Source organism: Monodelphis domestica, chromosome 1, assembly GCF_027887165.1.
Source record: "Monodelphis domestica isolate mMonDom1 chromosome 1, mMonDom1.pri, whole genome shotgun sequence".
Classification (NCBI taxonomy): domain Eukaryota; kingdom Metazoa; phylum Chordata; class Mammalia; order Didelphimorphia; family Didelphidae; genus Monodelphis; species Monodelphis domestica.
Window position 1 is genome coordinate 427532589 of NC_077227.1, and position 24238 is coordinate 427556826.

General features: G+C 35.2%; 1 protein-coding gene and 1 non-coding gene across 5 annotated transcripts in view; both read right to left on the reverse strand.

Moving 5' to 3' along the window:
• Positions 1 to 24238, reverse strand: part of MAPKAP1 (MAPK associated protein 1) — a 370977-nt gene that overhangs the window by 335487 nt on the left and 11252 nt on the right. The window lies entirely within an intron of this gene.
• On the reverse strand, positions 12991 to 13049 carry MIR7349 (microRNA mir-7349). The gene has a single exon (NR_127572.1). It is a non-coding gene; the product is annotated as a microRNA mir-7349 (primary transcript).

A 24238-nucleotide genomic window follows, 5' to 3' on the forward strand; every position in this document is an offset into this window, starting at 1 on the left:
ATCTCCCAAGACAAACACAGGAACTATATGAACACAACTACAAAACACTCGCCACACAACTAAAACTAGACTTGAACAATTGGAAAAACATTAACTGCTCATGGATAGGACGAGCCAATATAATAAAAATGACCATCCTACCCAAACTTATTTATCTATTTAGTGCCATACCCATTGAACTACCAAAATACTTCTTCACTGATTTAGAAAAAACCATAACAAAGTTCATTTGGAAGAACAAAAGATCAAGGATATCCAGGGAATTAATGAAAAAAAACACATATGATGGGGGCCTTGCAGTCCCTGACCTAAAACTATATTACAAAGCAGCAGTCATCAAAACAATTTGGTACTGGCTAAGAAACAGAAAGGAAGATCAGTGGAATAGACTGGGGGAAAGCGACCTCAGCAAGACAGTATACGATAAACCCAAAGATCCCAGCTTTTGGGACAAAAATCCACTATTCGATAAAAACTGCTGGGAAAATTGGAAGACAGTGTGGGAGAGACTAGGAATAGATCAACACCTCACACCCTACACCAAGATAAATTCAAAATGGGTGAGTGACTTAAACATAAAGAAGGAAACCATAAGTAAATTGGGTAAACACAGAATAGTATACATGTCAGACCTTTGGGAGGGGAAAGGCTTTAAAACCAAGCAAGATATAGAAAGAATCACAAAATGTAAAATAAATAATTTTGACTACATCAAACTAAAAAGCTTTTGTACAAACAAAACCAATATAACTAAAATCAGAAGGGAAACAACAAATTGGGAAAAAATCTTCATAGAAACCTCTGACAAAGGTTTAATTACTCATATTTATAATGAGCTAAATCAATTGTACAAAAAATCAAGCCATTCCCCAATTGATAAATGGGCAAGGGAAATGGATAGGCAGTTCTCAGATAAAGAAATCAAAACTATTAACAAGCACATGAAGAAGTGTTCTACATCTCTTATAATCAGAGAGATGCAAATCAAAACAACTCTGAGGTATCACCTCACACCTAGCAGATTGGCTAACATAACAGCAAAGGAAAGTAATGAATGCTGGAGGGGATGTGGCAAAGTAGGGACATTAATTCATTGCTGGTGGAGTTGTGAACTGATCCAACCATTCTGGAGGGCAATTTGGAACTATGCCCAAAGGGCGACAAAAGAATATCTACCCTTTGACCCAGCCATAGCACTGCTGGGTCTGTACCCCAAAGAGATAATGGACACAAAGACTTGTACAAAAATATTCATAGCTGCGCTCTTTGTGGTGGCCCAAAACTGGAAAACGAGGGGATGCCCATCAATTGGGGAATGGCTGAACAAACTGTGGTATATGTTGGTGATGGAATACTATTGTGCTCAAAGGAATAATAAAGTGGAGAAGTTCCATGGAGACTGGAACAACCTCCAGGAAGTGATGCAGAGCGAGAGGAGCAGAACCAGGAGAACATTGTACACAGAGACTAATACACTGTGGTATAATCGAACATAATGGACTTCTCCATTAGGGGCGGTGTAATGTCCCTGAACAACTTTCAGGGATCCAGGAGAAAAAAAAACACCATTCATAAGCAAAGGATAAACTATGGGAGTGGAAACACCGAGAAAAAGCAACTGCCTGAATACAGAGGTTGAGGGGACATGACAGAGGATAGACTTTAAATGAACACTCTAATGCAAATACTATCAACAAAGCAATGGGTTCAAATCAAGAAAACATCTAATGCCCAGTGGACTTACGCGTCGGCTATGGGGGGTGGGGGGGAGGAAAAGAAAATGATCTATGTCTTTAACGAATAATGCTTGGAAATGATCAAATAAAATATATTAAAAAAAAAAAAATGAAAAAAAAAAAAAAAAAAAAAAAAGAAATGAGTGATACAAGAAAATTAAGAGAATTAACAGCTGGTTAAAAAAAAAAAAGGTGTGACACACACACACACACCTGAAGAAAATAATACTTAAAAAAAAAAATAAGGAATTGGCCTGATGGTAAAGAAGCATAAAAATTCACCAAAGAAAAGAACAGTGTTCAAAGTAGAATAGGCCACTGGGGAATGCCTGAACAAGCTGTGGTATACAATTATAATGGAATACTACTGCGCCAGAAGAAAGGCCAAATAGGATGAGTTCAGAAATACCTAGAAAGACTTCTATTAACTAACAGAAAGTGAGTGAGCAGAAGCAGGAAAATAGTGTTAACAGTAAAAGAAATACTGAACAATGATCAACTGAAAGGATTAAACTATTATCAATAAAACAAGGTTCCAAGATAACTCCAAGAGATTTCATGTTAAAAACAAACAAACATACAATGCTATCCAAAGCCAAAGAAGGAACTGTTAGAATCTGACTGCATATCAAAGCTTGCCATCCTTCACTCTATTTCTTTCATGATTTTTTTATTATATATGTAATATGTGTCTTCAGTCACAATATAGGGAATATGGAAATACATACTGTATGAAAGTACTAGTATAACCTATATGAAACTATTTACACCATTGGGGGCAGGGGGAAGGGAAGGAGCTAATGAATCACAAAATGTCAGAAAACAACTGTCAAAAAGTCTTTTCTACATGTAATTGAAAGAAAGTAATAAGTAAATGAAGATTTTTTAAAAGACAGAATAGACTCAATGAAAAAGGAAGTATAAAATTTACTTTAAAAGCAGGACTAAATGGGAAAGGGTACAAAATCTCACTGAAGAAAATAATTCTTTAAAAATCAGAACTGTGCAACTGAAAGCTAATGACTCCATGAGACTCAATTCTCCCCCAGAATAAAACAAAATCAAAAGAAAAAATAGAAGAAAATATTAAATATCTCATTGGAAAAATGACTGGCCTGGAACACAGATCAAAGGCAGATTATTTAAGAATTACAAAACTACCTGAAAGCTGTGACCAAAAACATAGGCCTACTAGAGATCATATTTCAAGAAATTATAAAGGAAAACTGCTCTCTTTTTGTAGAACCAGAGTGCAAAATAGAAACTGAAAGAATACATTAATCAACTCCCAAAAAAGAGCCCAAAAATGAAAACTCCCAGGAATATTATAGCCAAATTGCAGCACTCCCACATTAAAGAGAAAATACTTCAAGCAGACAGAAATAAACCATTCAAATATCAAGGTGCCACAGCCAAGACCACATAAGATCTAGCAGTGTCACTGTAAAGGAGTACAAGGCTTAGAATATGATATTCTGGAAGGTAAAGGAGCTAAGATTAAAACCAAGAATAACCTACCACAACAAAACTGAGTATAATTCTTCAGAGGTAAAATATGAAAGAGGACTTCTAAGCTTTCCTGATGTTTTCATCAGAGTTGAATAGAAAAACTGACATTCAAATAGAAGTTACAAAGAAATATAAAAATGTCAAACATGAAAATAATTATAAGGGACTCAATAAAGATAAACTGCTTACATTCCTATATAGAAACATGATACATTTTACCCCCCCCCCAAATTTTATCATTATTAAGGCAATTAGAAAGTGCCTACATAGGGAGAGAGAATGAATATAAGTTGAATATTTTTGAATACTCTCCAAAAACAAAAATTAAGGGGTGTAAAAGTCCAAAGATCTGGGAGAAGAGGAAAGGAAGCAATAGAATGGGAGAAATTTTCTGCACAAAAGGAAGAAGTATTATAGTGGAGAAGATGCTGGGGGCAGAGGTCAGGAGAGGGCAGGACAATGCTTGAAACCTACTCTCATCAGAATTGGTTCAAAAAGGGAAGAATATATGCATACCCTCAGCTGAATACAGAAATCTATCTTACCCAATAGAAGGAAAAGGAAGGGAAAAGAGATGGGGGAGGTGGTGCTGTTAATAAAAAAGAAGGCAAAAGAAGTGAGGCAGTGACCAAAAGCAAAAAAGACTTTTGAGGAGGAGCAGGATAAAAGGAAAAAGATTGATAAATAAAAGAAAACAGGATAGAGGGAAGTATGGAACTGGAAAAAATCTACTATACCTCATCTGACCTCAAGAGGAGTAATAATCATAATCACAAAGTCAACAGCAAAAATAGACTTGATTTTAAAAGATAAAAAGAAAAACTATAGTTTGATAAAAGCAATGGATTAATATCAATATTTAACATATATATGCTGAATGGCATAGCATCTAAATACTTGAAAAAAATATTTAACATATATATGCTGAATGGCATAGCATCTAAATACTTGAAAAAAATAGCTAAAATTACAGGGAGACAAAACCTGCAAAACTATAATAATAGAAGATCTCAATGTATCCCTCTCAGATATGGACAAACTTAACAAAGAAAGAAACTTTTAATATAAGTTTTATTTTATGGACCTGAATAGAATTTAAAAGAATGTTAAATGATGTATCTATTAATGAATGAAAATAAAAGGAACATATTTTTTTTCCTCAGCAATATATGGCATCTTTACAAAAACTGATCATGAATATGTCCAGAAAAACCTTATAAATAAATGAAGAAAAACAAAAATATTAAACACATCATTACAGATCACAATACAATAAAAATGTATTCAATAAAGGGACAGTGAAAAAAGAAAGGAACAGCATAATTGGCTGAGCTTACAAATTAACCACATCTCTGAGGGCTTTAAATAGCTAGGCCTTGGATGAATTTCAGAGTTTGCAAGTTAGAGGTAAGTTGTGGTGACCTCTATCTAGACTTTGCCACTCAGCATAGATGTTACATGCTTTTGCAGAAAAGTGTACCCCAGGTTAATGTTTTGTAGCAACCGTTCTTATTATACAATCTTTGTAAATGACCTTTGCTAAGTCTTAAATGTGCTGGTTAAATGTTAATGAAAAGTGTTCCAGTGGGGGCTTATGAACTATAATATTAAAAGAATAGAACTATAGAGTTACCTCTAAAACTTAATGCCTCATTCTCAATCCCAGTTTAAGTTAGAAGTTACCCAGGAGTGAACATATAAGTCTGGTAAGCTTTGCTTCTTTCTTCTAAATTTAGAACATAGAAATACACCTAGTTAATTGTTTTCTAGTTTAGGATCCATTTAATTGAGGTACTGAATAGCTTCAACATGACATTAATACATCATCGAGGATATCCCAGATGGTCCTTACCTAAATATATCTTCTTTTTTTTTTTTTAACCCTTACCTTCCATTTTGGAGTCAATACTGTGTATTGGCTCCAAGGCAGAAGAATGGTAAGGGCTAGGCAATGGGGGTCAAGTGACTTGCCCAGGGTCACACAGCTTGGAAGTGTCTGAGGCCAGATTTGAACCTAGGACCTCCTGTCTCTAGGACTGGCTCTCAATCCACTGAGTTACCCAGCTGCCCTCTACCTAAATATATCTAAAATATAAGGACCTGAGATTAGAAAATACATTTAAGTGAACAACACTATCAGTCATGTTATGTAAAAATTAAAATTAATGTCAATAATAAAAATATTATATTTAAGGGATTTATTAAGTCATACAAGAAATTACACATTCCCCCCCCCCCCCGAGATTCAATGTATAATTTAAAATCTGTTATCCTAAAAAAGAACTACATTTCCTGGGAGCCCACTGACTTTCTTTTTCTTTTTTTTTAAACCCTTACCTTCCATCTTGGAGTCAATACTGTGTATCGATTCCAAAGCAGAAGAGTATAAGGGCTAGACAATGGGGGTCAAGTGACTTGCCCAGGGTCACACAGCTGGGAAGTGTCTGAGGCCAGATTTGCACCTAGGACCTCCTGTCTCTAGGACTGGCTCTCAATCCACTGAGCTACCCAGCTGCCCCCCTCCCCCACTGACTTTCTGTCATTATGTATTTCCTGTAGACAGAGGATATTAGCAAGTGGGTAGTCCTCTTGGGCCTCTTTCTTGGGCTTTCAGCCAGCATGATGGCAATGGTAAGCCAAGTGTAGGGATTTTAAATAGGTTAGTCAGCCATGGGTACGTGGTCTTTATTTTGTATCCTCTTTTCTAATGATCATTAATAAATTCCTTATAATATAATATTTTATTATTGAGATTTAATTTTAATTTTTAAAATATATGGTCCAACCTTTTCACTGAGACCCAGAGGGATTAAGTGATTTCCTCTAAACTCACAGAGGTAATAAGCAGAATAGTCAGAATATAAACTTGGGTCCTCTGACTACAGATCCAAAGGAGACGATAATATTTGAACTATTTCACAGTGAATTGAAAATGCTTTCTAAACATTCAAGCATTAAAAAAATATGAACTACTACCATGAAAACATATTTCACAAACTTATCAAATTTCTGTGTTGGAAATACCCACAGACTTCCTTGCCCAATCCCTTCATTTTACCCCATGTCTGGCATTTATTATTTATGAGTTCGTGGGAAAATTACTGAGCTTCTCTGATTCTCAGTTTCCTTATCTATAAAACAGGAATAATGTTTATAGTCTTTACCTCATAAAGTTATTGCAAAAAAAAATTTTTTTCAGGCACTAAAGTACTCTAGAAACTGGTAGCTATTATCACTGTTAATATTTACTACGGTTTTTGTATGTGTTGCCCATCATAACTGGGTACAAGACAAAAGTACAGGAGTATTTTTCTCATTCTGTTAACCTATTAGCCCACAAAAATTTCCTCTGTAATATTCCTCATAGTTATTTTGCTTCTGTTTGAAGACTTCCATTGATGAGAAACAATAAATATATGGCAACTGGAAAACAATCACAACTATGTTTCTTCATTTAAATATTTTAAATAAGTCTAATTCTACAGAAAGTCAAGAAGATGATGAGGCAGGTAGAAAGTGGATAGAGCCCCAAGCCTGGAGTCAGGAGGACATGGGTTCAAATATGATTTCAGACACTTCTTAGCTGTGTGATTCTGGGAAAAACACTGAAACCCTGTTTGCCTAGCCCTTGCCCTTCTGTCTTAAGAGGTTTAACTAAGACAGAAGTAAGGATTTAAAAAAAGGAAGAAAGAAAAATCAAGGCAAGAAGATCGACTAGTGAAAATCACCATAAAGCCTAAAAGACTTGAGGTTCAACTACTGCCTCTGACATGAATAGCTACATTAATCATGGGAAAATCACTTAAAATTCTAAATGCTTAAAGTAACTAAGACTAAGTTACAGATGAGTTGCCCATATGAATAGGAATTTCCATAGTAGGAATTCCCACACTAAGGAAAGAATGGATCTAGACCAAATAACAATAGTCCAGATGCCTCCTTCTGATAACCCTCCATGGTTCAAAGATATTCTACGATAAAGTCAGTTACTGAAACATGTTGTATGTAATTTAATAAACCATTATTGAGCATCTATCCTGGGTCAGATGCTCTGAGAATATGATACAGAAGTTGCCCTCAAGGAATTTATGATCAAATTAAACTAAACCAGGTACTCAGATAACTTATATAAAACAGAGTATCTCAACTACAAAGGAGGTCTACTACAAAGGAGAAGTCTACTACAAAGGAGAAGTGCTGTGCAAGAATCAAGGAAGGTATTATTGGAAAAGGCAATACCTGAAATAGGTTTCTGGAAAGTTGATAGGATTTTCAAATGGAAAAGAATGAAGAGTATTTCAAGCTAACATGATGGCATGAGAAAACATGCAAATGCAAGATAGAAAAAAAAGAGTTCAGGTAACAGTAAGAAATACAAAATTACATGGTTACAGGGAGCACAGAATCAAAATCAAAAGGGCCCTGAGAAGTCATTTAGTGATTTGATATAAGAGGAATCTGAGGTCTAAAAAGAATATGCAACTCATCTCAAATCCCAAAGGAATTAATCAGAACTTGAAATTGGGTCCAATAATTCTAACTCTTGGACATTTTTCACAGGACTACATTAATATGAAGAAAAGAAATTTTAAATAAACCTAGAAAGGGCATTTGGTATCAAATTATATATGGTCCTCAAATGCCAGTCTGAGCTGATACTCAAACCTAAAAGTACTACTAAAATTTTTAAGAGAAAGGGTGCAAGGATTATCAGGAAGATTACTTTGTCAGCTATATGCAGGATGAATTAGAAGAGGGAGAAAATGGAAGCAGAACTACCATTTGTTTCTGAAATTCAAAGAAGCTTAGCCGTCATCAATGTTATCTTTTCATTTTACAGATGAGGAAACTGAGGCCCAGAGAGGAACTAAAGATCACCAAAGAAATAAGGAACAAAGACCAAGTTTTAACCCAGGTTCTATGACTACAAATTCAGTGTACTTCTACTAAACCCCACTACTTCTCAATATGGAGAATGCTACAATAGAGAGCAGTATAAGTAGATATATGAAACATACTCTGGAAGTAGAACCAAGAGGGCTTATTAGATGCAAAAGAAATGGGAAATGGAAATGGAAAATAAAAAGTAAACCCAAAGTTATAATCATAAAAGATTGAGTGAATGTGAATGGCAATATCATAAATATTGAAATCATTAGGAAGAGAAAGTTTAAAGAGTGTCAGACTTATTCTCTCCAAATAATGAAGAAAATATTTACCATAGCTAACTATTTACAACCTATAATTAAACAACAAAAATGCCCATGTACAGTGGTTATTTCAAAAGACATTCCCATCTGTCTACAAGCATTTTACCATTTACTTGATAATACCAAATCACTACTCACCTGTAATCTGAGAGACCTTGTTTAAATAAGCAACAGCCGGAGGCTCCAAAAGGGACGCAAACTCCCAATCAAAAATTACTGCTGCCCCATCAATGTGTCATATAAATGTTGGCATGTTAATTGTGTATTTATAAGACTGTTAATGGTTAGTTAATTTACCTCCTACACTATTATTGTACTTGAAATGATTTAATGGCTGCTAAGGGAGTTAACAACATGTAACAGCAGATGTGAGATTTTATTTTATTTTTTTACCTTTTCACATTGTACCCCGACTTCAAGCCATTAACAATCAGTATGCTAGCACTAGCTACCACCTAGAAATCTTGATACTTAAAACATATACTCATATTTCCTTTATAAATCAAGATAAATCCACAAGGTACACAAATAAAACCTTTGGTTTTTTATGCTAAAAAAGTCTTGAGTTTACATAAACTATAAATTCATAAAGCTAGAAGTAACCTTAGATCATAGAATGTTAAGAAAGAGACTTTGGAACACAAAACACTAGAACAAAAGGGTGAATCATTCATGTCCTAGCAGTAGAACCAAATTAAAATGTAATTTAAAAATATTTAGGGGGCAGCTAGATGGTTCAGTGGATGGAGAGTCAGTCCTAGAGACGGGAGGTCCTAGGTTCAAATCTGGTCTCAGACACTTCCCAGCTGGGCAAGTCACTTAACCCTCATTGCGGAGCCCTGACCACTCTTCTATTGATTCCAAGACGGAAGGTAAGGGTTTAAAAAAAAAAGAAAAAAGAAAAATATTTAACAAAATAAGTTAAAATACAATAGAACATGGATAATATTAGTTAACATGTGGTTTTCTGAATCAATTTCAGCCCCTGGTTTAGTGGCTCCATTTCTATTTGAGTTGACATCAGTTGACTATTGATATTAATATTAATTAATATTAATAGTTGACTATTAGATCCAGGGAGCACCTTAGAACAAGTAATGTTAGAGAATTTCAGAGTCAGAAGGGACCTAGGTGTCCATCAAGTCTTTTCTATCCAACCTATGAGGAATTCCCATGACAACACACCTGATAAGTCATCATGCATCTTTTGCCAAGTCATCCTGCAGTCTTTTACTGAAGACCTTCCATGAGGTAAGAAACCACCTAACTACTTCTCCAAAAGTGACTGAATCTATTTGTAAAAAGTTCCAAATACAAAGAAATTTTATATATTCTCTGCAACTTTTCACTCATCACTCCAAATTCTGCCCTCTGATGCTAAGAAGAATAAGCTTAATCCCTCTTCTACCAGACAGCCCTTCACATACTTGAAGACAATTATCATGTAGTCCACCCACCACCCCAAACTATCTTTTCTTCAAATGTTAAAAATCCCTATTTTCTTTAGTCTAACCTCATGTGGCACAAACTTGCAGGGTTCACTATCCTGCCTGTATTCCTCTAGGTACTATGTCCTTCATCAATGTCCTTCAGAATAAAATGTAGTGTTCAGAACTAAACAAGATACTCTAAATGTTAGTATTGTCAAAAAAGAGTAAAGTTGGGGTTCTCTCATATCCCTGGATACTATATTTCTTTCAATACAATCTAAGATTACATTAGCGTCTATAGTGATCATATCATATTACTGACATGTACTGAATCTATAGTACAAAAGTCCTATTGAGATTTTTTCAAATGAACTAATATCTACTGATGCCTCCTCCATCTTTCATTTGGGAAGTTAACTTTTAACCCAAATATATGACTTTATTTTTATCCCTGTTAAATTTCATCGTACAAGATTAGGCCCAATGTTCTAGCCTGTCAAGACTGATTTGAATCCTAACTTTAATTCAGTATGTTAACTATCTCACGCAGGTTTGGATCATTCAAAATTTTGATAAACTTGCCTTGTGCACATTTATTCATGACTTTTTAAAAAACATTAAAGATCACAGGGTCAGCCAATTACAGATGGTTTGAGCTATTTTATTAGAGATTTCTAAGGCATCATCAAACCATTAATCACTATTTTGGGGGGATCTGACCAATCAGTACCAATTCCTACCATTTCTATTACCATCTATCTAGCTTATATCATTCCTTTTTCCATGAATAAATGAAAGTCATAAGAAGGGCATTTTCTTAATAAGAAGCAAGATGTTTTAAAATTAAGAATTGACAATACTCAAAATGAAGAAATACTAGAAGCCTATACAAAAAGGTCAAGAGTAAAGCAAGGATTTCCCACTGTTCTTGCAGTTAGTTGTTAAGTTATAGAAATGGTAGCAATAAAACAAGAAAAATAAAGGAATGTGCATACCTCAAGAGGCAAAATAATGTCTATTTGTAGATATTTGGATTAACTTCAAGAATTTTAAAAATTCAATAATATTAATAAAAATAACTAGTAATTTCAGCAAAGTAAAAGAATATAAAATAAAACCTCAAAAATCATCAGTTTTCTAGTATATTACTAAGAAAACTAAGACAGAAAAATACATTTTACCATGAATAAAAACCAAAAAAATGGAAAATCAAATCTATCAAGTTATACTGAAAGCTTATTTTCATATTGAATAAAACTACAAAACCATCTTTGCAGAAGTAAAAGACATAACTGGAGATATTCACAGGTAGAAAATAAAAATGAGGTTACAATCTAAATTAAGTTACTGATTTTGTTATTTACCTCCCAAAGTGATACACTATAAAATTAAGACAAAATAACTGCATTCACCTATCAGTCAAAAATCTCAAGAGAAATAACGATAATAATAGCAATAAAGACAGCCCCAACCTTACTAAACCTCAAACCATACTATGAAGTTGAAATCATCAAAACTACTTGATACTTTTAAGTACTCAAAAGGGACTGAGACTTCATTGATTCAGGAATTCCCCTGAACAATAAAGAGAGCAACTTATTCCTGCCTATGGGGCTTGGCTATAGCTCCTGTCCTTCAAAAGTTTGCTACAGTGGGTCCATCCAATGTGCATTACACCTTCACTTTTACCAACATCTTGAGGCTGTCAGTGGGATACTCAGGTCATACACCTGTCATTCCTCATTCTCATCTCTTAACCTATCATTCATGGATAACATTTTTTACTTCTGTTCTCTAGAGTTCCTCATTGGTTTTAGGTTGTAGCCTGTCCATACTCCTTTACACTACCCTCTGTATGATGCTCATCTTTAATTCTCTGGAAGCAGTGACTTTCCAGTTCTTGCTGCCATGCAGTAATATGGCAAAAACTTATAAAAAATATAGGTCTTTGATGGTATGGGAAATTTATGAATCAGTAAGATGTTCTGCAATTTTCCAAAAGTACACTATTCTCCTTTTTCAACTCTGGGCCCAGTTCACAGTCAATTTAGTACTATCTGTCCCAGATATTCATACCATTGGAAAAGTCCTATGGAAAGAGGTCTTACTTAACCTTCCTGTCATGAACCCCTTCTCAGAATGTCTTTTTCCTTATAAAATACAAATTATTAAAAAGGAAAACAATTAAACATTTACAATAATAATTAAAGGATTAACAATTAAAGGATAATTAAAAGGGAAACAAAAGGAAATATAGTTATTTATTAACAATTTTTTAAAATTAATGAATGTCTACTCTATAGGGTGTACATTTGGGTATATGTTGAAATCTGGGCAATCCAGTTGGTCTTTCCTGTGTGGAGAGGCCAAACTCCTTTAAGTGATTGTTTATCTCTTTTAGAAAGCTCTGCAATCCCCTGGAGATGATGTAATCATCACATCATTTACAAACAAGTAGTTTCTGGAGGAACACATCTTCCAAAAGGAATCTTTTCTCACCTCTACTGTGCTAGACCTCATCCAGCACAATGATTAATACTAATAATAAATGCACATTTCCATGTTTTATGCTTCAACTGATCCTTATTATCAGAGGGCTGCTAAATAGGGCTATATCTGCTATTATGTCTTTCAAGGATTTTTAAATAACCTTGTTATATGGATGGGAGAAACACTGTTGTAAAAGATTTCATAAGTCAGCAATGTGATATTACAGGTTGTACATTTTTTGTAATCACCAAAAAATAAGTCCAATGGAATTTTATATTATGAACATCTTTCAGTTTACTATTAAAGGTAATGCTCCATTATTGAATATCATTTGTAAAATTCTGTTTTTTCCTTATGAAAGACTTCACTGACAGTACACTCAATTTATATGTAGCTGACTTTCATAAAAATTTTGCAAAGAAAGAGAAACAACCTTATAGAACAGTAGCTGTTGATATTTTCTTGGTCACCATTTTTCAGCATCAATAAAATCCAAAGTTTTTTCTATACTTCTGTATCTTTCTCTCCTTTGACTACGTTATAAGTCAGTCCTTTAATGTCCTCACAATTATATCCCTTCTAACATGAATCTTCTCTTGATCCCAGATGAGAAAAGCTGTTGGACTGAATTAAATACTTGATAAACTGTGCCAAGTATATGACTCAATCCAGCAACTTTTCCCATCTTTGTTCTCTTTAATGTCCTTTCTACCTCTGTAAGCACCTCAGTTAACTATGACATGCGGTATCAATTATCTTAGGTGAAGAAAACATGGTGGTATTAAAAATGTATGTAAATCTTTTCCCTTTTTCTTCTATTTGTGTCCCTGTTTCCATTTTCTTCCTTGAATCATCCTTGGGAGGATCTTGCTTCATTGGATAATCTGCAAGGCTTTCTTAAGACTGCTTTTGCCCTCCACTCTTTCTCTTTCCTTTATTGTGACAACATTGCTCATAAAAATTTACAGTTTATAGAAACCAATTGTTTCTTTTGGCAACCATCTGTCCCCATTTACCAAATCAAATGTTTGCTGACTAAGGCATTTTCTGGATTCTTTTGGTCTCCTTGTTGTAGAAAATAATTTATAATTACTTAAGTACTGGATGAAACTATGTTATCATCCATGTGATTTCTGTTGTCCATTTCCCCTTTTCTTTTTTATTAGCTTTTTAAATAACCTTTTCATTGATGTTTTTTCTGCTTGTTTCTTATAAATTCTGAACCTAGCCTTGGCAAGTCAGTGGTTTGACTGCACACAGGCAACTGACTCAAGGATATCTCCATGAGCATAATAAGTCTTCAACAAAGTCAATTTTGTGATGTTGTTTGGTGCTTGTTCTTGTCAGTAGCTACCAATTATTTTTTTGTTTTTTTTTACAAATGTGTTCATTGTTTCAAAGTATGAGGGTCTATATAAACTAGATTTCTGATTTCTTTCTCCTGAAGGATGCTTTTCTACATACTTTTCCCCAACCTCACCATTTCCCACCTTTCCAATTACATCACCAAATATAAAAACAAATATTGATTTATGTAGAAGGTCTTATCAAGTTCTTCAATAAATTTCTCTACCACTTCATCCTCAGCAACTGATGCTGCTATATAAATTGCTGCTGTTTTTGTGGTGAACTTTTTATAAATTCTTATTAGTTTTGCAATATATAGAGGCCAAATGCCCCATAAAAATATATCTTATAGCCTTGGATCACATGATAAAACTCATTCCTCCAGTTTTTCTCTTTACTCCAAGGAATACCTATGAGCCATTTAGCCACAACTTTCTTTTTTTTTTCCGGACTTCATTTACAGATAGAATATTAAGATTAATATGATTCAGCTCCTCCAACAATATATATCCACTTGTTCACAGACAAGTATTTCACATTTAATTTATTTAATTCTTGGCATCCTCTACCCTCCTACAACCATGAAAAAAAAAAGGGGGTGATCAATGAAACATCAAATAAAACCCAAAGTAATTGAAAACAGTAGACAAATGTACCCAAGGACACCCTACTAGATAAAAATAGCTATCTGACAAGCAATCAAAAGGTCAAGTTTTCATCTGTAATACTTGCCAGATATATTTTCCTAATCTGGTATTTTCACTTTAATTTTAATTCTTTTTTGTTAAAAAATCACAAAGGATAAGGACACAACTTTTGGGGAGGAAACATCAATTATTAAAATACTTGAAAAAAAAAACCTCACTAATAAATGAAGAGAACCAATTTTGTAGATACCGAATCACCCATCAAATTGGGGAAAACAAAGTAAAAGCAACAAAATACAATGCTGGGGGAATTACTGAAAAACAAGTACACTGATTCACTGTTGATGGAACTTCAAACTTGTGTGGAATTATGTCATAAAAGTTACAAAAATAACCATTTTACAGAATATGCCTTGAAAGTATTATGAAAAAAATGACCCTCAGTTCAAAGATTTTCATAGTAATATTAAATATAATGGAAAAAAATGTATTAACAATCTAACTATCTAACAACAGGAGAATGGGTAACCTGTAGTACAAGAATGTAACAGATTGGTTGGTTGTCTCTCGAACGGAGGATGACGATTGTCTTTGTGCGTTTTTGTGCATAAAGACACCTGTGCATGAAGATTTAAGTGGAAAAGTCGAAACACAGTGACAGTCCCACTCTCTCGGCGTTGGAAGCCTGGGTCCATTGGCACGAAGAATGTAACAGATTATATAACATAATGTTATATTATATAATACAATTAAGGTAAGTATGAGGTGGGAAAAGATTCTAATAAAGATCCCAAAAAAACTGCAAAGCAAACAGAAGTAAAATTTAAAGAACAGAATACAGAAAAATGAAAATGAATTGACAAAAATGACTAAACAATTACTATACTTTATGCACTGAAACTAATAAGTATAAAGTCACTGGGGTAGCTCAGTGGAGTAGGAACTAGACCTGGAGACAGGAGGTCCTAGGTTCAAATCTGACCTCAGACACTTCCCAGCTGTGTGACCCTGGCAAATCACTTAATCCCCATTGCCTAGCCCTTATCACTCTGCCTTAGAATCAAAACATACAGTAAGAATTTTTTTTTAATTTTTTTTTAAATAGTCAGTGAGCTACTTAGTTGTTGACATTGATGCTTCATGTTAAGTTTTGAAAAACAAAACACTTAAAAAATAAACTTCTGTCCTGTTTTTCTCTTTCAAATGCTTTGTTCAAATCTAGATAAACTATATAGCATTTCTCTAATCTATCAACTTAGAACACTATCAAAAAAGGAAACAAAGCTAGTCTGGCCTGAACTGTTCCCACTGACACTATACTGGCTTTTTCTAAATGATTCCTCTGTGGATATTCATTAATCAGCTCTTTAATAATATAGGTTATATTTTGTCAGGAACTAAAGTCAAAGTCACTGGCCTCTATAGACTCCATTATCTTCTTTTTAAAAATCAGGACATTTGCCTTTTTCCAAATTTGTGGTATCACTTTGATCTTTCACGATCTTTAGAGATCACTGATGTGGTCAGCAATCGATCTATCAATAAACATTTATTAAGCACCTATTACATGCCAGGCATTGTGCTAATTGGCTGGGAATATAAAAAGAGGAATTTAGCCACAAAAAGGAAGAGATATATAAGTTAAAAGTTAGCATGGGGAGGCAGATAAAGTAAGGATTTTTTGAGAATTGGGAGAAAAAAAAAGAATTGGGGAGATATGGGCATGATGGTAAACAATAAGACAATACCAGTAGAAAAAGAGACTGAATATTAATGACAGTAGGGATGACAGAGGAGTAATCTGCTGCAGAAGATGGGATAGAATGGGATCGTTTTACATGTAAAGATAGTGGTAGAAGGCATGAAGAAGAGCATGAATAAAGAAAATGTGATGGCAAAACACAGTACATGTAAAAGAAATGTGTACTTCACTGAGAGTCTTTGAGAACCTAGAATTCAACTTCATAACATGGCTAGGGTATTTTGTAGAATAATCAGATTGTCACTGTTTCATGTAGCATGTTTAAATGCCTATCATATCCTCTCAATTAGTTCTAATCTGCAGTATTTACAGAAATCATAGATTACAGAGTACCTATAGTCCATTCAGACAACAAAGCAGGAATTCCCTTTACAACATCCCTGATTAGAAATCTTTTAAGCTCTGAAAATCTCTACCAAAAGGGAAATCAACAGCCCCAAAATGAGCCAAAGCTCATTGTTAGGATTTCCTACCTTAAATCTAGATTCTGCAACTTCTGGTGTTGCTTCTAGTTCTGTCCTAAAGCCAAGGAGAGAAAGTCTAATTTTCCTTCCAAATGATAGCTGTCTTCAAGTATTTGAAGGGCAGTTCCCCAAGCTGTTTCTTTTCTAAGTAAAACATTCCCACTGCTTTCAAGAGATCTCCATTCTCCTCTCCATCCCAGTTACCCTCTTCTGAAAACAGTAGAGCATATTAACGACCTTCTTCTGACATTCAAAGCTGAACACAGTACTCCCAATGTCATCTGGCCATGGCAAGTTTGGAAGATTCAAAAGCTCTTAATGTAACCTAAGTCAATGTTAGTTTTCATGATTGCCATGTCACAATATTGACCTGTGTGGAGTCTGCCATCCACTAAAATTTCTACAAGCTGTTGTCTTGTCATATTTCCCCCAACTGTCTCTTTAAATACAAGTCTAGGAATTTAATTAACTATCTTCACTAAATGTCATCTTAGATCTGGGCCACTAAGCTAGCCTATCAAGTACTTCTTTTTTCATCCTTACTGTTATCCACCATCTTATCTATCACTCCCAGCTTCATATCATCCCCAAAGCTGACATTATCATCTATGCCACCATTCAAAATATGAAAATCCCTAAACTATAAACCACCACAAGGTCAAGGACAGCCCCCAAAGGTATTCTATTAGAGAATTTTAAGTTGACATTGAAATTCTCATGATTTTTTCCATATGATCATTAGACCTGTTAAAAAATCCAGATAATTGTATATTATCTATCATCTGTCCCACCCTTCTCCATCTTCTACACAAGGATAGCATGAAACTGTCAAATGCAGAAATCTATATACTCTGTGTGTGAGCGGGAGCCAACCAGATCCAACCAGGCTAGTAGTCCTGGCATAAAAAGAAAATAAAGTTGGTCTCTTAAAACCTGTTCTTGAACTTGCTGGCTCTTTGGGATTATCATTTTTTGCTTTTTAAATGATTTCAAGTTATCCCTAGAGTTCTGTCAGGAATTATCAAACTCACTTTCCTATAGCTGAAGATCTCCACACTTCCTTTTATTAAAAACAATGGGAGATTTGTTCTGTAGTAGTATCACATCTCAACCTCCAAAATTTTTCAGGGACAATGACTCAGCAATCACACCAGGCAATTCTTCTCATAGTGGATATAATTTTTCTAGGTGGGCAAATGAAATCAAGTAAATAAGCATTTATTAAGCATTTGTCAGGCACTGCCACAAAATATACAAAAAAGGCAAAAATTCAGTCCTTGTCTGCAAAAAACTCGTAACAGGGCAACAACCAGGTACACTGAAAGTAGATGAGAAGGATTCTGAAAGAATAGAGGTTATATGAATTGGAATCTTATCCCATTCAACTAGAAGCTTCTGAGGGTAATGTAGACTACTAGATTAAGTCAAAAGATCTGAAGATAAAATCTCGGCTTGCCACTTACAACCTGGGTCTCCTTGGCCAAGTTATGGCCTCTCTGGGAATTAGTTTCCTCATATGTAAAAAGAAGGAATGGACCTAAATTATCTATAAGGTAATTCCAATTCTAACATCCTATGGTCTTATAAATATCTTATTTCATCTGTTTTTCCCTAAAGAACACTTTGCACATCATAGGCACTAAATAAACATTTTGGAATTGAACTGAAAGTTCAAATGAAATGAAGCATCTCACAGAAGGCCTCTATAGAAGACTTATAAAGCTTATAAAGCTGAAGTAAAAAATGTCAACATATAACAAAATCAAAAGAATTACCACGAGATTTCATTGGTATATGGAACAACTGAAAAAGAAACTCTATATAAACCAATGCAGATTAGTATTTCCTCTGTAATTTAATCTTATGAAAGATTCCTGAGGCACCAAGGTAGTTAAGTGACTTGCCCAAAGTCAGGCAGCCAAAAGGTGTCAAAAGGCATAAACCCAGATCTTTCGGAATGCAGCCTGGCCCTCTATCCACTATGCCACATTGTTTACCACTATTTACTTATAATATCATTAAATCCTTAATTATTATTTGTCATAAATAATTTCTAACTTTTTTTAGAACTTAACATTTTACAAACTTTTTTTTAGCAATACTCTTGTGAAATCTGGAATGCAAAAATTATTGTAGTCATATTACAGAATAGAATAATGAGGCTGAAAATTGAGGTGATTTGCCAAGGGCTACAAAGCTAAAATATTTGTTGGAACCAAAACCTGAAACCAGGGCTTCTGGATGCAAATCCAAAAGATCTTTTCACTCTGTCATACACTATTATACAGTTCAACCAAAATTTACCTTTTGTAGTGACCAAAATAAACTCTTATTTCTAACCTAGCACCCAGCACAGTACACCTGGTACATAGTCAGCACTAAAGAATATTTTTAAACTTAAGATTAATAAACATGTGGTTTTCCTCATGATAACCCCCCTAAGCCCGTAATGGCAAACCTATGGCATGTGTGCCAAAGACAGCACACAGAGACCTCTCTGTGGGCACCTGTGCCCACCCCTGCCCCTGGAGCCCAGGGGTAGGGGCACTGGGTCTCTGAGCCACCTCCCTGCCTAGGCTTCCCCCAACTTCCCCACCAGATTTGGGCAGCAGCCACCTCACCCTGCCCGCCCCTGGGGCAGCTGGATGCAGGGGTGCAAGTCCCCATGGACACAGGAGGCAGCTCCCCCACCCCCAATCGAGATGGGAGCCAGTCTCCACCCCCCCAATACAGGGCACTTGGTGAAAGAACAATCATCCCCATTTTACAGATGAGGAAATTGAAACTCTATAGAGAGGAAGTATTGGGCCTAAGTTACAAAAAAGTCTTACACACCATTTACTGATGGTAGAAACAGCAGTAGTGGTAGCAGAAATCAGCTCCCATTTCTAAGGATTTACAAAGGGCTTTACTCAATGATTTTGTGAAGTAGAGAGGGAAAGTAGCTGGCTTCCAACTATGGTTTTGTTCTCTGTAATAATAAGGATACATGTCACACCAACTGCCTGGTTTTTATTGCCATTTGGGGGATGTCGCCACCCCCTTAATTCTGCTAAATTTTTTTTAAGGTGGAAACATCAATGCAATAATCAAGCCTTCATTATCTTATAAACAAGCTGCTTCTCTGGAAAGCCAGCTTACCCCAGACCCAGAATCTTCTGCAAATAAATAAGTCCAAAAGATGCAGAGATTATAAATTAGAACCCACAAAAATCTGTATGTAGCCTCATGCCGACAAAGAGCATTCTATCAATATAGTGAAATGCTAATCTCCTAATTAACAACCTAATTAGGTAATTATGGCTTTGCAGAGGGATGCCGAAATGAAATATGACAACATGGTCACCTCCTTATATGACACCTGTGGGCCTTTTCAGCTGTCATGGCAAAGAGTGCAATATCAATTTGAACAGATGACAAAGTGCTGTCATTTTTCATTCTGATAATATACAGAAAGCTTTGGACAGAGGCTGTTTGCAAAAGGAGCATCTTGCCAGATAGTTTCCTAATCTAAATAGACTCAAACACTTTGTTAAATTTTTATAATACGTGGTTATGTTGTTTTTTTTAAAACCTATGTACATGAGAATTATAATGAACTTAGTAGGCATATAAAAATAACATTATCTCATCATTTTGGGCTCACTATACATGCTGGAACCATTGCTATCTTAATAGTGAAGCACATACTAATTAAGGAGAGAATAAAAAAGGGAAAAATAACAATTCATAGTGGCATTTTCATATTCATGCTTTTATTAATCAGTTACCCCCCAAAATTAATACATTCTTTAGTCTTTAATATTTATCTCTTTTTAAAAAAGCCAAATGGAAATTGGAATTAGGATCATTTACAATATTCAAAATCATTTAGAAATGTCAAGCTGAGGCTTTCCCACCCCTATGCTTTCCTCATTATCACCTTAATAGCTTGGGAGAAGATAAAGTGTAAAGAACTGGATTTGAATCCTAGCTCTTGATACACACTATCAAACACACAGGAGCTTAAGCAAGTTATTTCTTTTATCTGATGCTCAGTTTCCGAGTGCTGAACTAGATGGCCACTATGCCACCCAATTGCCTAGCTAGTTTCACAAAGACATAGCATTTGGCAAAGTGATGCTATGAGAGAACTTATTACTGTGATCACCAACCTTTCCATTTTTACCATTTTGTATGCATTTATCATGCATCAAACACTGTGTTGAATACTAAGGATACATAAACAAAAGTAAAAAGATCTCTGCCATTACATTCTAATAGGAAAAACCACACAGGTGGCCAGGGAAGAATACTGGATTTGGGGGAAGGAGATGGGGATAGAGAATCCTGCTAACATGCCCTTTTCAGATACAATAACAGTGCTAGGTGGTTTATAATAAGAAATGGAAAGAGTACCCTCCACACTGGGGTAGGGCAAAAAATGGCCTTTATAAAGATGAGGACACTTGGTCCCACGGAGTACAGGGCTGAGTGGTTTAACATTTCCCAAGTATGAACTTTGATATTCTGGATTGGAAGATGAGGCAATAAAGTGGAAAATGGCCAGATGAGGACACATGGTTTAGGGAGTATAAAATGCCTCCACCACTCAGGCATGGTCTCTAGCAGTCCAGCCTGGAGGTGAAGTAGTAGAGGGGACAGGAAAGAAGACAACCAAGGCAAAGATAAAAAAACATCATCCTCCCAGGAACAAGAGAACTGAGAGCATCAGTTCCTCTTAGGCATGGACTCTGGTAGTCTGGTTTTAAGGGTAAAGTAGCAAAATGGCAATTACCTCCCAAAAGATCTACCTGCCTATAACCTTTCATTCTTCACACCGCTATCAAATTACTTTTCCACATATAAAGTTGATTACTTCAAAATTCTTCTCAAACTGTTCCACCTTACCTTTCTGATTTTCTCTCATATATTCTCTATATATTCAATGCTTCATACAAACTAAATTACATACTTCTCATTGTATATACCACACACTTATCATCTTTACTCCTCTGTTGACACTGTTCTCGACTAGAATGCTTTCTCCCCTTCTTTATCTAGTAAATGCCTACCTATCCTTTATAATCAAACCCAAATGTTACTTCCTTCAAGAAGCCTTGCCTAATATCCTCATCTACAATAACTAAACATTTAAGCACTCTGTGCTCTGAACACAGGGATCATAAAACATGATCTCTCCCCTTAGAATAAGAAAAACCCAAATAGTTACAAAACATCACACTATATGGAGAAATGTATTAAGAGAAATTAAAAGTTATCTTAGTCAAAGAAGACAGTTAACAACCAAAAGCAAAAACTGAAGGAATATATGATCACATACTTAAAGCTGTTGATATTAAAAAGATAATTCTGGAAATAGAAAGAAGTGGAAATTAGCAGGGGTGAAGGAGGGGATGGAATGTAGGCATGAAAATCTTTTTAGGTATTACAATAGTAAATTCAAAAAATTTAATCCAAAAGGGGCAGCTAGGTGGTGTAGTGAATAAAGCACTAAGCCTGGAGTCAGGAAACCTGAGTTCAAATCCAACCTCAGACATTTACTAGCTAAGTGTCCCTGAGCAAGTCACTTAACACTAATGGCCTGTTTCTTCATCTGTTAAAAGAAGTGGAGGGGGAAGCTGGGTGGCTCAGTGGATTGAGAGTCAAGCCTAGAGATGGGAGGTCCTAGGTTCAAATCTGGCCTCAGACACTTCCCAGCTGTGTGACCCTGGGCAAGTCACTTGATCCCCATTGCCTAGCCCTTACCACTCTTCTGCCTTGGAGCCAATACACAGTATTGGCTCCAAGACAGAAGGTATGGGTTTAAAAAAAAAAAGAGGTGGAGAAGTAAATGGCAAATTCTCCAATATCTTTGTCAAGAAAAACCCAAATGGGGTCACAAAGGGTCAAGACACAACTGTGACTGAACAACAACATATTAAACAAACATTTATTAAGCATTTACAATGCATAAAGTAATCTACTAGCTGCTGGAAGTAAAAAAGAAAAAAAACAAAATCATGTCCTACTCTTAAGGAGCTTACATTCTGCTGGATGTAGTGGTGGTAATGGGAATCTGAATAACTATGTAAAGAAGGAAATGGAAGAGAAGGGGAATAGCAAAGTTCAAATCCACAAGACTTGAAAACAGATTAATATAAGAGGAGGAGGAAGGAAGGCTCAACAATCCCCTTGAACATGGGCCATTAATACTTGATGGTGCCACAAAAAGAAACACTGAGGTAAGCTTAAACAACAGAAGCCTGTTCCCTCCAGGAACTTTGTACCTGTTCTTTTTATGGAGTATTTTCTTTTAAAACTATACTTCTGGATGTGAATACTAGGAACAGAGAAACAGTCTCTTTTTTAAAATGTTTTATACAATCAGTCCATGTGCTCTATATCAACAGTAAAAGCATATTCATAAAGGAATATTCAGGACCAGTATGGTATAAACCTAGCAGTACATAGTTACAGATAACTGCAACATAATAGCCAATCTATATGGCAAGCAATTACTGTAATTTAATTCCAGTGGCATTCTACCACCTTGTACTGTTTTCCAGATTTCCTGTTTTGTTTTTAAGTCATTTCCTCCATTTTTCTCCCTTTCAATTACTGAAAATGGCTTCCATCTTCTGGTCCAAATTTTGTATTTCCTATATTAAATCTATTTTCCCCCATACATCTAGGCTGCTGCCAACTTAGGTTAATAAATTTTAAATGACTGCTCAGGATTTATTCCCTTCATTTTTACATTCAATAGCGTTTCCTTATAAAACATAGTATGAATGAAAGCAAGCAGATAGGAGGCCAATAGTTCTTCAATTTGCTCTTTGTGGTCATCTTGTATTAAAATAAAAACAAATTAAGCTTTTGGGTGGAGAAATCCCTGACTGTATTTCTACCTATTTGCTGAGCATCTCCATACTCCTTTTCAATCTTGAGTGTTCAGTTTCAACCAAAAACATTATGCATTTTCAGAACTCCTTGCACATCAAGATCCTCCCTAAGAGATTAAAATGAATAATGATACAAAAGAGACTGAAATGGTCTCTCACAAATAACTACACTTTGCCATCAAAAGAAGTAAAGTAGGCAACTAGAAGAGTTTGATGGTCTGTTCAAGCAACAAGAAAGACTCCACCCAATAAGTTGTAAATAAGACCTGGAAGGGTTTATTGGCTGGCAAACTGTGTCAAGTGTCGCACTGAAGTAAAAAGGCTAGGGTTTTCTTCAATTATATGGGTAACAGATTTGGGTCCAGAATTCAAGGAATAATTTCAGTGCTCTCTATCTAATAAAATCCCAACTGTCATATTTTATCAGATCAGGGCACCATATTTTTTAAAGATATTGACAAGCTAAAATGTACCTAGAAGAAAATAAACAGCATGAGTAACTGAAACTCATTCCATAGTGACAAACATTTGAAGTAAAAGCCTCTCTAGTTTAAAAAGAAGTATCTTAGAATCTCTTTCCCATCCAAACCTAAACAAGAATTCCTTCTTTATTTTTTTTAATTTAAAGTTAGGTGTTTATTACTTTAAAATATCCAGGTTAGATCCAAATAACTTGGAGCGATCTATGAGAAAAAACACTATCCACATTCAGAGGAAAAATTGTGGGAGGAGAAACACAGAAGAAAAAACAACTGCCTG